The sequence below is a fragment of the Hyalella azteca genome, unplaced genomic scaffold (assembly GCF_000764305.2).
Source record: "Hyalella azteca isolate HAZT.00-mixed unplaced genomic scaffold, Hazt_2.0.2 contig10159, whole genome shotgun sequence".
Classification (NCBI taxonomy): domain Eukaryota; kingdom Metazoa; phylum Arthropoda; class Malacostraca; order Amphipoda; family Hyalellidae; genus Hyalella; species Hyalella azteca.
The window spans coordinates 13,927-28,346 of record NW_025940205.1 but is presented as its reverse complement, the minus strand read 5'-3'; the positions used below and the strand labels follow the sequence as shown (position 1 = coordinate 28,346).

The following is a 14,420-nucleotide window of genomic DNA, read 5'->3' as shown; positions in this document are numbered from 1 at the left end:
AAGTAGATCAGTTTTGGGACGGGCCATGACTCACCTAAGTGGGTCATCCAGACCCACCCATTTCTCTCAGTGTACACAGTTTAGGCGGGTGGATGGTCCATAGATAGAACTCGAGATGCATTTTCAGTTTCACTCGACATGCAATTGTAATAAATGATGCCATTTAAAAAAATGTTTCAGTCACTTTTTCACAGTTAGGTAATAGCCAATTTCACATTTCAGAGGAAATTTTAGATTATCAACTTTTCAGAGGCAATTTTCACAGATTGGCAGCTTACACTCGGGGGCAATTTTGAAGATTAGCAGCAAGTTTTCACAAAATTTTTGTTACTTGAATTTTAGAGATTAACAATGCTGCGAGACAATATGAATACACAGTATACACTCTGAGGATGGCAACACCGATCTCAATACAGTACTGCATGAGAAAAATTATTTCTGCACCGGTTTCACTAAAATTGTATAGAATTTCACTCACTCACTGCTTATGTTCAGGCTGCTGATATTGAGAGTTTGAAGTTTCAGGTGCTGATGTTTGTTGTGCCTTCCTTTTCAGTCTGGTCTTGACCCTGGAGAGTTGAAGTTCCACGTGCTGATCTTTTCTAGGCAGGACACTTGAGAAGGGTGATGAGATGATGTTTCTTGAATCTTGAGTGTATAAATAACAAGGGAAACTGGGAAAGTATCTTGTGAATTGTGAAAAGGTTGAATTATTCAGATTTGCCAGGATCAGATTGCATGAAGAATATTATAGGTAGGCAGATAGGTTAAGCAACAAAATTGTGAGTAGGATAATGAAGATTCTGGTCTGGCCGTTAGAATTCTGGGTGTTGAAATAATTTTTGATTGGGCCCTAGGGGTTTTTTCTTCCGGGGTGTTGAAATAATTTTTGATTGGGCCCTAGGGGTTTTTTCTTCCGGGGTGTTGGTCGGCAAGGTTGGATTTTATTTCACAGTGAGAAGTTGGTTCACAGATCACAGTTGGGTGTTCATAGCATAGGGGTCGCCACTTTAGGGATTTAGGAGTGAGGGCAGTTTAAGAAGTGTGAATTGTGATATATATAAGTGGTAACAGCTGTTCCTCATCCTCTCCCTATTGTTTGTAGTATATAGGCATCACGTGGGGCTTGAGTATTGAGTAAGAATCCAAAGGTTTAGTATGTTTATTGATGGGATGAAGAATGACGGCACGACCAACACCTGTGTACAAACATGACATAAACAAAAATGGAATAATGTTTAAAGATATGAGTACAATGGTTATTCGATATTTTGAGGTTGAATAGCTATCTGACTTTGATTCAGAAAGTTTACTAAGCATAACACTGACACAAAGCAGCAGAAAACATTTAGAAATATTGAGAGCAAGCCATGATATAGTTCTCACGGTTACACTTTGAAATATTTAATTACAATTGGCTAAATTTAAATTTAATGATCGGCTGAGCCTCTTACCCCGGAGTCCGGACCAGATGTTAACACCACGGCGTCGTCTAGAAAATGACTTAGCTAAACAATGCGCGATTGGCAGATGGTTCTCCACTGGCGTTCTTACGAAATTTTCACAATATTCTTTTAAGTACGATGTAACAAAATATTTTCGACATTTACTAAACTTCATCATTCCGTTATTACAAGAGTGTTATTCGTACTCGAAAATTGATGATTAACTACTGTATATTTTATAATGGTTTAAAGGTGAAATTGATGAAATCCGAAATACGTAATCGAGATCATGATAATTAAGTAAGATATCGTTACAGAGGTCGATAATCACGAGTTTAAAGGTTTAATACAATTAATTATGACATTCGAGAGAAATGCTAGTGCGAGATGTGATCGAGTCACTACAAGATTAACGAAACTTCGCTAAGTTCACGTAACTTTTCGTACTTACGTTCAAAAAGTTACGTATGGCGTAAGTCAGTCAAAATTTGGCATTAACAAAACTGTCTTACGCATGACTCATCTGAAAAGGTATTATCGAAACCATACAACTAACTGACCAATCAGAGGCTTTGAATTTGCTGTTTCTAACTTCCTAGCTCCTGACTCCTGTCGACTCAGTGCGCAGAGCGCGTGGATGGAAGGAGGTTGTGCCGTGTCAGCGGCATCAGCGTAGACTGACTAGGGTGCATATGGAGAAATAAGTGTGACGTTATCCAAATAGCAATGCACTTGTTGTTGTGATCATTCATCAAAATTTCTTGCAATCAGGGCAAAAAAAATCTATTACAATTCAACTTGCTGCTAGTAAATTAATAGTCTCATATTGCTTCAACACTCAAAATTTGTACGTAACTCCGCTTACGACACCTCCGAGCAGGCGTACAGTTATGCACAAATTTTTGTACGTAGCTTCCCGCTCAAATGTTTCGATAATAACACTCAGTAGAGTCACGTCTACTTAGCTGTACTTACGCTAAACGTTAGCGGCTACGTATACTTAGCATGTTTTGATAATCCGGCCCCAGAACACAATTCGGTCCTGGATAAGGCAGTTGGATGCAACTGGTAGCACACTAAGACAAGATACACATGGCCGACGCAGGTCCATCAGAACACCAGAAAATGTCGAGGGTGCGAGCAGCAGTCATTCACTCGCAAGACGTTCTGCACCAAGGCATGCCGTTGCGTTGGGAATCTCCTCACGCAGTTTGAGCAGGATTCTGCATAGGGATTTGCATTTCAATCCCTACAAAATGAATAGGGTCCAACAATTGAACGAAGCACACATTGCCAGCCGCCGAAATATGTGTGAGAACATGCTTGAACAGATTGCTCCCGACGAAGCGTTCTTCTGCAGTGATGAGGCGCATTTTCACCTCAGTGGGACTGTAAATAAGCAAAATTTTCGTTACTGGGCTGAAGATAACCCGCAAATTATCCATCAAAGACCACTACATTCTCCCAAACTAACGGTCTGGCACTCTGACTCTCAAGTTCATTATCAAATTCCTCGGAAAAATCTGAAGAGTCTTCATGCAAAGCCAAGATGTCATTTAATTTGTTCGTCGAATGATTTTACGTTTGACAAGAGATCTTTAATGGATGCAACAGCAGAACTCACTGCTGATTCAGGCGATTCTTCCAGCTTCTTAATTAATTAAAGCAGCATGGTGATCTGACGCTTACACACGGTCCTACTACGCCTCAGCTGCGTCAAGCCGGCAGCGCAGCCGTGCACCACCAATTTTGTGCACCAATAAACCCTGAATCGAACGCCTTGGATTTCTCCGGACATGCACCAATCAGCCGTGAACCACTCGGTTTTGTCCTCCTCCTGCCTTGCATAAAACCTGCCGTGCACCACCAGGCCGCGGATCGAATATGACTTCCGTGCGTAGTTTAATTACGTAATTTTACGTTTACCGCATCCGAGGTTAGGTTTCAGATAGCATAGTTCTGTTCCAAAATTTATCGTACTTCGACGAGTGGCCGTTCGACCGAGGGCTGGTTCGACGCACAGCCTATGGTGGTCTTCGGCAGGCGTCAAGCCAACCTCGGTTTTTTTCCGGGTCAGACGTCGCGGCAAATTAGGAGTTCTGCTAGAAAAATGGATTCATGCAAGTACACAGGATTGAAATGAGAGAAGCCCGTGACTGACAAATAGATAAGAATTATATTGAATTTGGGTACAAATGAAAAGAGACGATGAAACTTTTATTAGAACGTCCAAACGAAGTTGACCGCAGACACCAACAGGGAGACGATAAATCAGAGGTTCCAGTTACTGCGGAAATCTATGTTCCAAAATATTCTAATATAGCGCACTAAATCAGAATAAATCATCAACTGAGAACGTACCTATTTGTTTCCAGGGAAAGAAACCATAGCAAGAGTGCTCATAAAGAGAACTATTAGAAAGTATAAAAAATTGAAAATAGTATAAGGTGAGTTTGCACGTATTCTACTAAAGGTGATGAGGGTAGCAGTTATGGGCATGCAAACATGCGAAGTTAAACATGCTGGAAAGCTATAGCTGTTGCTGAAAGCTTTCAGCATGCTAAACATGCTGAAAGCTGTTGCGGTAGGGCCTGTTGCGCTCCGGCCAGTTGTGCTCCGGCGCTGTGAACCAGTGCTGTGACTGAACGGCGCTGTTGTGGTGGGCGCTATTTGTCCGTAAGCCGTGAAGATGCCCGGCTGCGTTACGCTCGGGAAGGTATATGGGGAAGGTATATGTATCGCACTGTGGACTTGGGCTATGCTGACCTCTAGCTATCCACCCTTACCCTGCAGTGGGCACTGGGTAAAAGGCCATGCTGGTATTCGTGGCAATTAGGTGGCTGGCAGGGTTGCACAGCTGGGCCACACTTGACTTCAGTGTACTCTCACATGTCGAACAATCAGACCGTCTGAGCTGCCTGCGAAGGGGACTGCATGAGTGCTGGTTAGACTCTTGTATGACCGATGTAAGGGCAACAGGGAAGGGTGTCCACTTGACTACAATGGGTGGTGGTTTTCTTCCATGGGTGTTTTTCCCGACTCTAGTCGTAGGGCTGCTGTCAGCCTGGCCCGTCTCCGTCTGCGCCATGCAGGCCTGGGTGCCCATCTGTATCGATTTGGTATGTCACCCTCTCCAGTGTGTGACCACTGCAACGTGGAGGACACCATTGAACACTTCCTTATTGATTGTGTACTACACTTGAAGCCCGAAGAATACTTGAAAGTGCTGCGGACCCCCGTAGGGTTGGCCCCCATACAGTGCGAGACCTGCTGGGTGGAGGAGACTTCACACGGAACACCCAGTTTGCCATTGCAAAAGCTACGGGTTAATACATCAAGAGTACCGGACGCCTAAATAATCTCTGAAAGCTGGTCAAGACTGCCTTGAAACAATATATTTCAAACTAAGTAACCCGTTGAAGATCGTTTGATAAATCCAGGTGCAACAAGTGCCCTGTCGAAGGTCATTTATGCAACATCAAAACGGACTACAATACAATACTCCCACAAGTTCTCGACGCCGCCATCCGAGCCTGAGCGGCTAGAGCCTGCCGGTCGGTCCCTCGCTCCTATTCTGCCTATACCGCGCATAATATGAGCGCGTGGGGTACGGACTGCTCGAGGCATCAGTGAGCAAATCCAAGGAATTAAAGATAACAGACACGTGTAAGAAATTCACGACTCCTGATAATTTGATAGTCTTTATTATTTTCAAGGTTGCATTGCTAACCATGAGTAAACTAAGTACCACATGTGGGAATTAACAACCTAGATTGAAACTTTTTCCAACACAAATGTGGCAGCGTTGCTTGTAATGAGAGCACTCCATGTGGTGTCAATAAATTTAAGACAGTCTTGTATTATTTAGGCAGTGACTGTCTCATGTGAGGACAGTGAGGGGAGTTAATTTTCCCCCTTTTACCATACTATTCCTATTTTCCTTCAGAGTGCCGCCCATGGAATAGGGGGTCACGTTTTTTATTAATAATAATAATAGCGGTTTCAGCGTTTATTAGGCCGTAGGCCTGTCGCCGATTCTTGACATCGCCGAACATTCACAGCATTTTGTGGTCTCGAACTCGCAACTCACAGAGACAATTCTGCTGTGCTTTAATTAACTGCCCGGCCTCCTCGCCGATTCTGACCAAAAACTGGCGCACAGAGCTGGGATCGAACCCGCGCCTCTCTGCGCCAATCTTGGTACTCTGAACTTTAACCACTGGGCCACCCTGATTCTTGTTTGCATGTTCAGAATCAGAGACCAGAGTAGAATGCTTCCTTGTCAAAAGAAGCTCCAGATAAGTGAGATAACCCCATCCAGCAGTGTGGAATTCTAGAGGGGTATTAAATTGACCAGTACACATAGCTTATTGGAGGTATTGGCTAAAACCCGGACCCTGACCGGTCCGCCGGACACGGACCAAGTGACGAACTCGAACCGGTCCGCCAGATCAGGTTCACACAAATGAAAGGCTGCAAATCATCTGAAACGTCGCGATAGCTTTTAATTTTGCATATAAAATTTTCATATTTACCTAGAAAAATTTCGTCGCACCAGCATATGAGGGTCGAAGAAAATTGAATTTTTCGATCGAACTAATCAATAAAGAATGTTCTGAAACGTCCAGAAAACATACAAATTTTTTATCGAATTTTTGTCAATTTACTTAGAAAAATTTCTAATCAGGCCCGGGGGTAAGTGCATTATTCGATCGAACTATTCGACGGAGAATGCTCTGGAACGTCTAGAAAACATAAAACATTTATATTGAATTTTTGTCTATTTACTTGTATGCGTGTTTGCTGCCTTATATAACATAACATTATTAACATAGTGATGTCAGCGCTGAAGTGTAGGCCAGCAGCCGGATTATCAAAACTTTGTAACTTTTTGTACTTACGACAAAAAAGTTCTGTGGTACGTAAATACACCCTAATTTTGGCATTATCAAAACTTTCGTACGCAAGTCTTAGCTAAAAGCCTAAATTTTTTTCCTGCGCAAATTTTTCCCGCTCAAATGTTTTTATAATTCCACCTTTAGTATCTTGTTTCAAATTCTAGTAAACCTTCGGGGACCTTGTATAAACCATGAGTATACTTGTACATATACTTCAACGAGGTCCCCACGCAGACGTCAATAACTGAGGCTTGGTAGCTTCATAATCTTTAATCTTTCTTCATAGGACTTGCCCTTCAAGCCTGGAATTATCCTTGTTGCATGTCTCTGAACATTCTCTAATAAATTTTTGTCCTTTTCAAATCTCGGTGACCACACAACGTTTCCAAACTCTAGATTCGCGCGCACGACAGCAACTAACAACTGCTTCATCGCTTCTGTATCTAGGAAGTAGGAACTCGTATGAGCGTCTGATTAGTCCAAGAAGTTTGTTGGATGTGTTAGCTTGCGTTTCAACATGCTTAGAAAATTTCAGCTCCTTGTCGACATAAACTTCGAGTTCTTTTTCCACACTAGACTTTTCAATCATTACTCTCTAGTTGCCTACTGCCTGTATTAACTGTGAATGTAACGAATCGGTACATAAAAATGTGCATCTGTTTTCAGACCGCAGAGATAATCTCTATATGAGTAGAATAAACTATAACAATATTAGCTGTTTTAACTGTCAGAGTAGATTCAGTACTACGTAGAAGCAGGGTAGATTGTGCGCCAGGGCAAGGAGATCAGCTCGCGATAACTGAATCGACACTTTTGCGGACCCGCCTTCGAACTCGCGCAACTGAACCACTCATAATTCCTTCAATACTGAACGGATTTGCTTGAAATTTGGAATGTGAGTAGATATTATTGATACGCTGCAGCAATAATTATTACAGATTTTTACTAAAATTATTCTTTAATTAAAACCAATAAACGTATTTTTTGATCAACCGAGACACTCATAATTCCTTAAATAGTGCAAGCGCACATTGCATTGAAGCAGCGGATGAAGACGAACCTCGGGTGGAACCTGCAGCAACTCTAACCAGTAACGCAACATGCGTCACAGGGGCTGGTACCAGTAAAATATTCTGCCCTGTGGTACCAGTAGTCATTAGACTCAGAGGTATGAAAAGGTCTTTGCTGACATATGCAGCTTTAGATAGTTGTTCTTCTAGTTGTTTTATGAATAAGGATTTGTTTGGCAAATTAGGCATTAGAGGAACCGGTCGAAACTGACCATGACAACCATGAACGATGTGAGAATTGTAAGCACTAATGTTGTCCATAATGTTGAGCTGTATGACTTGGATTATAATTTGCAGGACACGATTCCTGTAGTGTACGCTAATGAAAGTTGGCCCTTCACTAAGAGAGATGTTCCCAATGAGCAAGATATTACTGGCTTGGATTACCTCGCAAGTGTTCCATTTCATTTTGTTGAAACAATAAAGACGATCACAGCCGTAGCACTGATTATCGTTGTCTTTCGTCTCGACTGCCGTACTGCATAATTTACGCGTCGAGGATGCCAAACATTTATCGTGATTTATTCCATTTATTCGACATTCCACAGGAGCATTGTTAGCGTTTGAAGTTAGGGTTTCGTTTTTGTTTAACGTACTCAACAGGCGTAAGTGCTCCTCAGTACTATTTTCAAAAATGTTGACGAATTTCTCGTTTTTTCTAAGAACGAAGTCTATTCTTTTTGGAAACGGCTCAAGGCGATTCATTTCAATAGTGCCGTAGATATGCGGTCTCATTTTTCCACGTCGTACATTACGAGTCCAGGATGATCACCGAACAAAATCGCCGTCGCAAACACACACGCAAAAGGCCCGCAACTATATGCGTCGTTTTGGCGCTGCACTGATAGGCAATGAACATGCAATTTCGGCGCTACATCCGCATAAAGCTTCTGCAAATAGTTTAAAACGTCGCCTCTTTGTCTCAGCCCCATTGAGCACAGGAAGAATACCTGAGGCGTCGTTTCATCACCATTGTCTGTTTCAGGCACATTGGTAAGCACCTGCCAATGCGAGCCTTTTCCGACAGCAGCTTTCCAACCGTGCTTTTTCGCGGTTATCGCGCAATCGCTGTAGCTCGCGTTTAGTATTTGTATCAATTTTTGGTCGGCAAAGGTCAGTTTTACCGGATCAAAAACTACAAGAGTACTCCTTAAAAGTATCTCTGAACCAGCCGGTTCCATTACTTCAAGAAATAGATCTATTTCCTCATCGGAGAACCACGCATGTGTCTCTAAAATTTATTTTTTATTTTCCTCGGACAATTTTGGCTTTTGTACGACGGCCTGACATTCCGTTGCATCAGAATCACTACTAACGTTGACTTCATTGACGTTGATCGTGTTTGAGACTTGTGACTTCTTTGATGTCTTAGTGAACTTCTTAAGTTTCAGTTTTAGGCGTAATAAGGGCGGCTTTGCATTATGCTTTTGATTGTTCGTTACGGCTGAAGCATAGTTGTTGTCTTCTTGGCAAATAATCTCGCCATTTTTTTAATTTAATACGGTTGAAGTTTCTTCTAACGATTTGTCATCATCAGTTCTTGATTTTAAGGCTTCAGCCGAAGCTCTTTCATCGCATCCGAAGTCAGGATTGTCCGGAGGTTTTCTTTCAGCAGGAAATGTGGCGAAACCAACTGCGGATTCTTCGGTGCTCTCCATATATTTTTCTCTGGTAGAACTTCCTTCTGAGAGCTGCTGCTTTTCTTTTCTCATCTGAATTTCTAGTTCTCGGAAAATCATCTGACGCGCAATTTCAGTATGCGACTTTCCTTCGCAACGAGTTCGTTTGCACCATTTTTCTTCATGATCTGTGTTACGCACTCGCTTGATTTTTGCACGGACTCCAGACGCTGATTCATTAACACGTTGTTTCGTTGCGCGATACATGTTGGTTACGAATTCTCGTGGGGTCTTTTTCTCTCTGCGCATTATGTCATGCTTAACTATTTTCTGCCAACATTCAACGAGTGAATTTGTTTGCATCGGCACATGCAAGCTCGACCACTGAGGGGCAAATGGCATATGAAGTGTGTCAGAAGGTACTCATTGAGTTCTGGCGAATACAGTTGGTTTTTAAGAGATCCATGTCTTGCAACTGAAACCTCTGTTTCCTTAGATATCTCCGAAAACGTTTTACCCACCTTGGACGTTGCGCGTAGACTTTTCCAAGGAACATCATCCAAGTCGCAGCGTAATATGCGAGAACAAAATCTGTGTCACTGTCAGTTTCAAAATCATCGTGGGTAGAGTTTATCAGTTCTTCCAATCTGTGATCTGAATACCTGCTCAATAAAAGTTTTGCAATTTTTGTATAAATAGCACATAATTCATGTGTCGTTTGCGCCGTGCAAACATGAACTTAATTGGTTTGTTATCCTTTGGTCGTACGAGGGGCAAGTGTTTCTTTACTTGAACTGAAACGTTTTTTATCACATGACCGGAACACAATTTAATTTTTGGTTTGCCTTCCAGTTCATCCGTTGATTTCAACCATAATTCATCTAGGTACTTGCTCAAAGACCCCACGTGCAGCGCATCTAATATGGCGTTGATATTGCATAGCTTTGATCAGTTACTATTGCTTTGATACACAATCACGCCCGGGAACTTTTCTAAAATTTTTGCATAACATGGTCAACATTTCACTTATCGTGTTTGCAGAGTTGTCTTGTGCTAACATTGATATAGCGGTTAATGGGGGATTTTCACATTCACATCGAAAGACGCAAGCATGATACATGAAGTGTTTGCTTGATTTTCCTCTAAGAATGACAGATCCTGTGCTGTCGAGGTGAAGTACTACATCTTTACATTTTCCGAGTTTGCGAACTTCGCCTTCAGTTTGTAGAATGATCGTGTTATCAATAGCTTCGAATCGTCCTTATATTTGGCTATCTTAACCTTAGCAGATCTAACATTTCCATGGTCATCAGGATACACTTCTGATATCCTTCCCAAGCACCACATGTTTCTAGGCAGCAATTGGTCTACGACCAAAACTAGGTCTCCGACTTCATGCGGACTTTGATTCTTGCACCACTTCTGACGTTTTTGCAGCAGCGGTAAATACTCCTTGCGCCAACGGGACCAAAATACGTCAGCCAGGTACTGCACTTGACGCCATCTTCGGTTTGAGTAAGAATCTTCTTTATTGAAAAGTCCTGGTGGTAAAGTAGCTTGGGAGTTTAGCAGTAGCAGATAGTTCGGAGTAATTGCATCCAAATCACAAGGGTCATTTGAAGCAGGCGTTAGAGGTCTGTTGTTGAGAATAGACTCCGCCTCGCAGAGCAATGTTGAGAGCTGTTCGTCATTCAGCTTCAGAGGTTGTTCGTTCATTAGGGCGCTCAAAATTCGGCGCACAGATCTAATCTCAGATTCGAAGGCACCCCCAAAGTGAGAAGCTGCCGGTGGCTGGAAACACCAATCTATAGCTTTCTGCCGCATCCAATTTTCGATGTGGAGACAGTTCCATTTGGCGGTTTCTTTCTTCATTTCCTTATATCCACATGTCAGATTTGTGCCATTATCCGAGCGAACTCTTCTGACGTTGCCCCTGCGTGCCAAGAATCTACGAAAACTGTTCAGGAATGAATCGGTATCACGGCTATGGGCAACTTCTAAGTGCATCGCACGACTAGCCAAACAAGTAAAGATTACTCCGTACCTCTTAACGGTCTTACGACCATAGACAACATGAAAAGGTCCAAAGAAATCAATTCCAGTATTTGTGAACGGCGGTTCATCTCCCTGAATTCTGTCTTTGGGAATGCTTGCCACGAGCTGTTGGCTGACTACACCAAGGCGCTTCCTACAAGCCATGCAGCAGCGTACAACTTTTTTGATCAAGGAGTTAGCTCCTTCAATCCAATATTTGCGCCGCAATGAAGCCAGAACAGTTTCTCGATCTAAATGACCTACAATACAATGCTCTCGTTTGGCAATAAGTTCAGCTACGCAACTATTTTTTGGCAACAAAACTGGGTACTTAAAGGATAATGGTTCATTAGATCGTGCTAAGCGACCTCCAACCCTCAATACACCATCTTCAAGGAAAAGATGAAGTTTCTTAAGCGGGTTCGATTTCTTCAAAGGTTGGTCCTTCATAATAGAATTTATCTCGCTCGAGAAATTTTGTCTCTGAACTAATTTGATCAGTTCCAGTTCCGCAGCAGCAAGTTCGTGCACAGTTACGCTCCCATTTGGAGTCGAAGCCTTATCCTTCAAATAAGATTTAAATCTCAAAACCCAAGCCACTTTACACAACAAGGAATTCAAATTGGACGATGAGTTCATCAATAGTTCAACAGGATCTCGCTTTGAAAGCACAGATTTTACCGAAACATCAGTCTTACAATTTATCGACACTACCTTTTGATTTACTTCAGGATCAGAGGAAGATAGCTTACCTACTACGTTAGTTACAGGCCAATCTTGCTCCGAACTCAGAAGAAATTCAGGGCCAGTTTTCCATCGATCGAGTGACAAAAATTTAGTTACGGAAACTCCTCTGCTAATGTGATCAGCAGGGTTCAAATCCTGTGGAACGTGCCTCCACTGATTTGTAGGTGAGCAAGAAACAATCAGCGATACTCTATTTGCCACAAATCTATGTAATCTGAGTTATTCATTAGTTATACAGGGTCCTTCAAAAAAAGTATCTGATTTCAATAGGCTTTTGCAAAACTCATACGACACATACAGAACAATTAATTTTATTTCTGAATAGCTTATTTGATGCCATTTTATATCACTTAGTACACTTTACTTGGTTTTGAAAATTATGTTTGATAAATGATGTCCCAGTTTTTTTTTGTTAAGACATTCACGCTTTCCCTGAAGTTGCCCATAGCTCTTCGTGTAACTTCCCTTGGAATGGCTGCCACTTCCTGCCTAATGGCATGTTTTAGTTCTTGCAGATTTCTGGGACGATATTTGTACACATCAGCCTTTAGGCGTCCCATATCGATATCGTCCCAGAAATCTGCAAGAACTAAAACATGCCATTAGGCAGGAAGTGGCAGCCATTCCAAGGGAAGTTACACGAAGAGCTATGGGCAACTTCTGGGAAAGCATGAATGTCTTAACAATGGGGACATCATTTATCAAACATAATTTTCAAAACCAAGTAAAGTGTACTAAGTGATATAAAATGGCATCAAATATGCTATTCACAAATAAAATTAATTGTTCTGTATGTGTCGTATGAGTTTTTCAAAAGCCTATTGAAATCAGATGCTTTTTTTTTGAAGGACCCTGTATATTTCAGCACAGTGGTGCTATCAGTCCAAAAATACTCTACATCGATTGGCAATTTCAGTTCACGGTCAATAATGTGCTTCAGAATAATCGAGCGTCTTGCTGCATTCAACTCAATTCTAGGTATTGTCTTCAAAGAAGTATTAGCGAGCGGGGTGAGTCTCACCTTCGCCAGGACCGGGGCGATGCTTACCGTCCCATCCTGCGCGACCGACCTCATGTAGGCGATCGCTCTATATGCAGTCTCACTCCCGTTACAGAAGTAGTGTATTTCGCGCCTTACACTTTTACCAGACGCGTAAGCACGTGGAAACTCGTAGCCACGTAGTAGTTCGAGGTTTGCAGACCATCTTCTCCACTTATAAGCAAGGTCATCAGGCAGGGGGTCGTCCCAGTCTAACTTTAATCTACAAGTCTCCTGAAATACAGGGTGCGGCGCGGGAACTTACTTATTTGAATTGCGCGCCACGTGGCGGCCATTAGTCCTAGGAAGGTGGCGCCATGCGCAATATGGTGCGCGGGCTATGAAGTTTTTCGTCCACTCAGTTCAGTTGCGACCATGCAGTGGTCGAGAGAGGAGCGCGCGTTTCATGGAGGTCACCTACAAGATGTAATATTCAAGAATTAAACTTGTAAGTAAACCCAACGAAACTTTAAATGTAGCTCTTTGTAAAAAAGAAAGAATTAAAACGCTATCTTTAATACTTTTTACTTTGTGATTTTTTTAAAAGAGTAAGTTCCCACGCCGCACCCTGTATTACCTTGCCAGAGATGATAGCAGGGCCTGAGATACCGATGGGGTCATAAATTCTGTTAATAGTTGAAAGAATGCCTCTACGTGTGATAGGGTTTTGGGTCAGATTTACCTTAAATCCCAGAGTATCTTTGTCTAAGTTCCATTTGATACCCAAGGCCTTCGATGACTGTTGGTGTTGGTTCAGTAGAGTCGCTTCTCCCTCGAGGTTTCCCACATCTGCAGCTGGTACCGACTTTAGCACATTTACATCATTACTAACGATGTCTTGTCAGATGAAAACCGCCCTTGCCCAAAGCTTCTCTTACCTGACGAAGGAGAATTTCTGCTTCAGAGGCATCATTAGTTGATAGCAGTAGATCATCAACATAGAAATTCTCGTTCATAGCTGCTTTACATTGGTCGCTCATATCGTGGTCTTCGCTTACCTTTCTGAGAGCAAAGTTTGCCACCGTGGGACTGGACACGGCACCAAAAACGTGGACCGTCAGCCGGTACTCCACAGTCTCGTTGCTCAACTCGTTATCTCTTAACCAGAAAAATCTGAGCAAATTTGACTGATCCCTTGGGACTTTTACTTAATAAAACATTTTGGCGATGTCCCCCAAAATTCCTCTCACCCTGTCGGAATCTTATCAACACCCCCAGAAGGCTATTAGCGAGATCAGGTCCTGGTAGCAAAATATCATTCAGTGATTGACCTTTAAATTTCAGCGAGCAGTTAAATACTACCCGTATCTTACCTTTCTCCTTGTGATAAACACCATGATGACTCAGGTACCATAGCCCACCCGTGTGCACGTGCAACTCTTCCTCGGGCACCCTCTCCATGAATCCGGCGTCCAACATCATGTTCATGAAAGTTTGATAGTCCGCGTAATACTTACTGTCTCGTTGCATGCGTCGCTTCTGTGATAGGAAAGCCAAACGGTGATTTTTTAGCTTGTAAAAAAATTTCGATTTTACCTTCGTTTGCGAGTTTTTTTTTATTTCACCGT

General features: G+C 42.4%; 1 long non-coding RNA gene across 1 annotated transcript; it reads right to left on the bottom strand.

Moving 5' to 3' along the window:
* Positions 1–323: 323 nt before the first annotated feature.
* On the bottom strand, positions 324–1,697 carry LOC108672756. Its single transcript, XR_001930914.2, has 2 exons — positions 1,455–1,697; positions 324–1,199 (listed from the first exon to the last, which is right to left on the bottom strand). It is a non-coding gene; the product is annotated as an uncharacterized LOC108672756 (long non-coding RNA).
* Between the last annotated feature and the right edge of the window lie 12,723 nt (positions 1,698–14,420).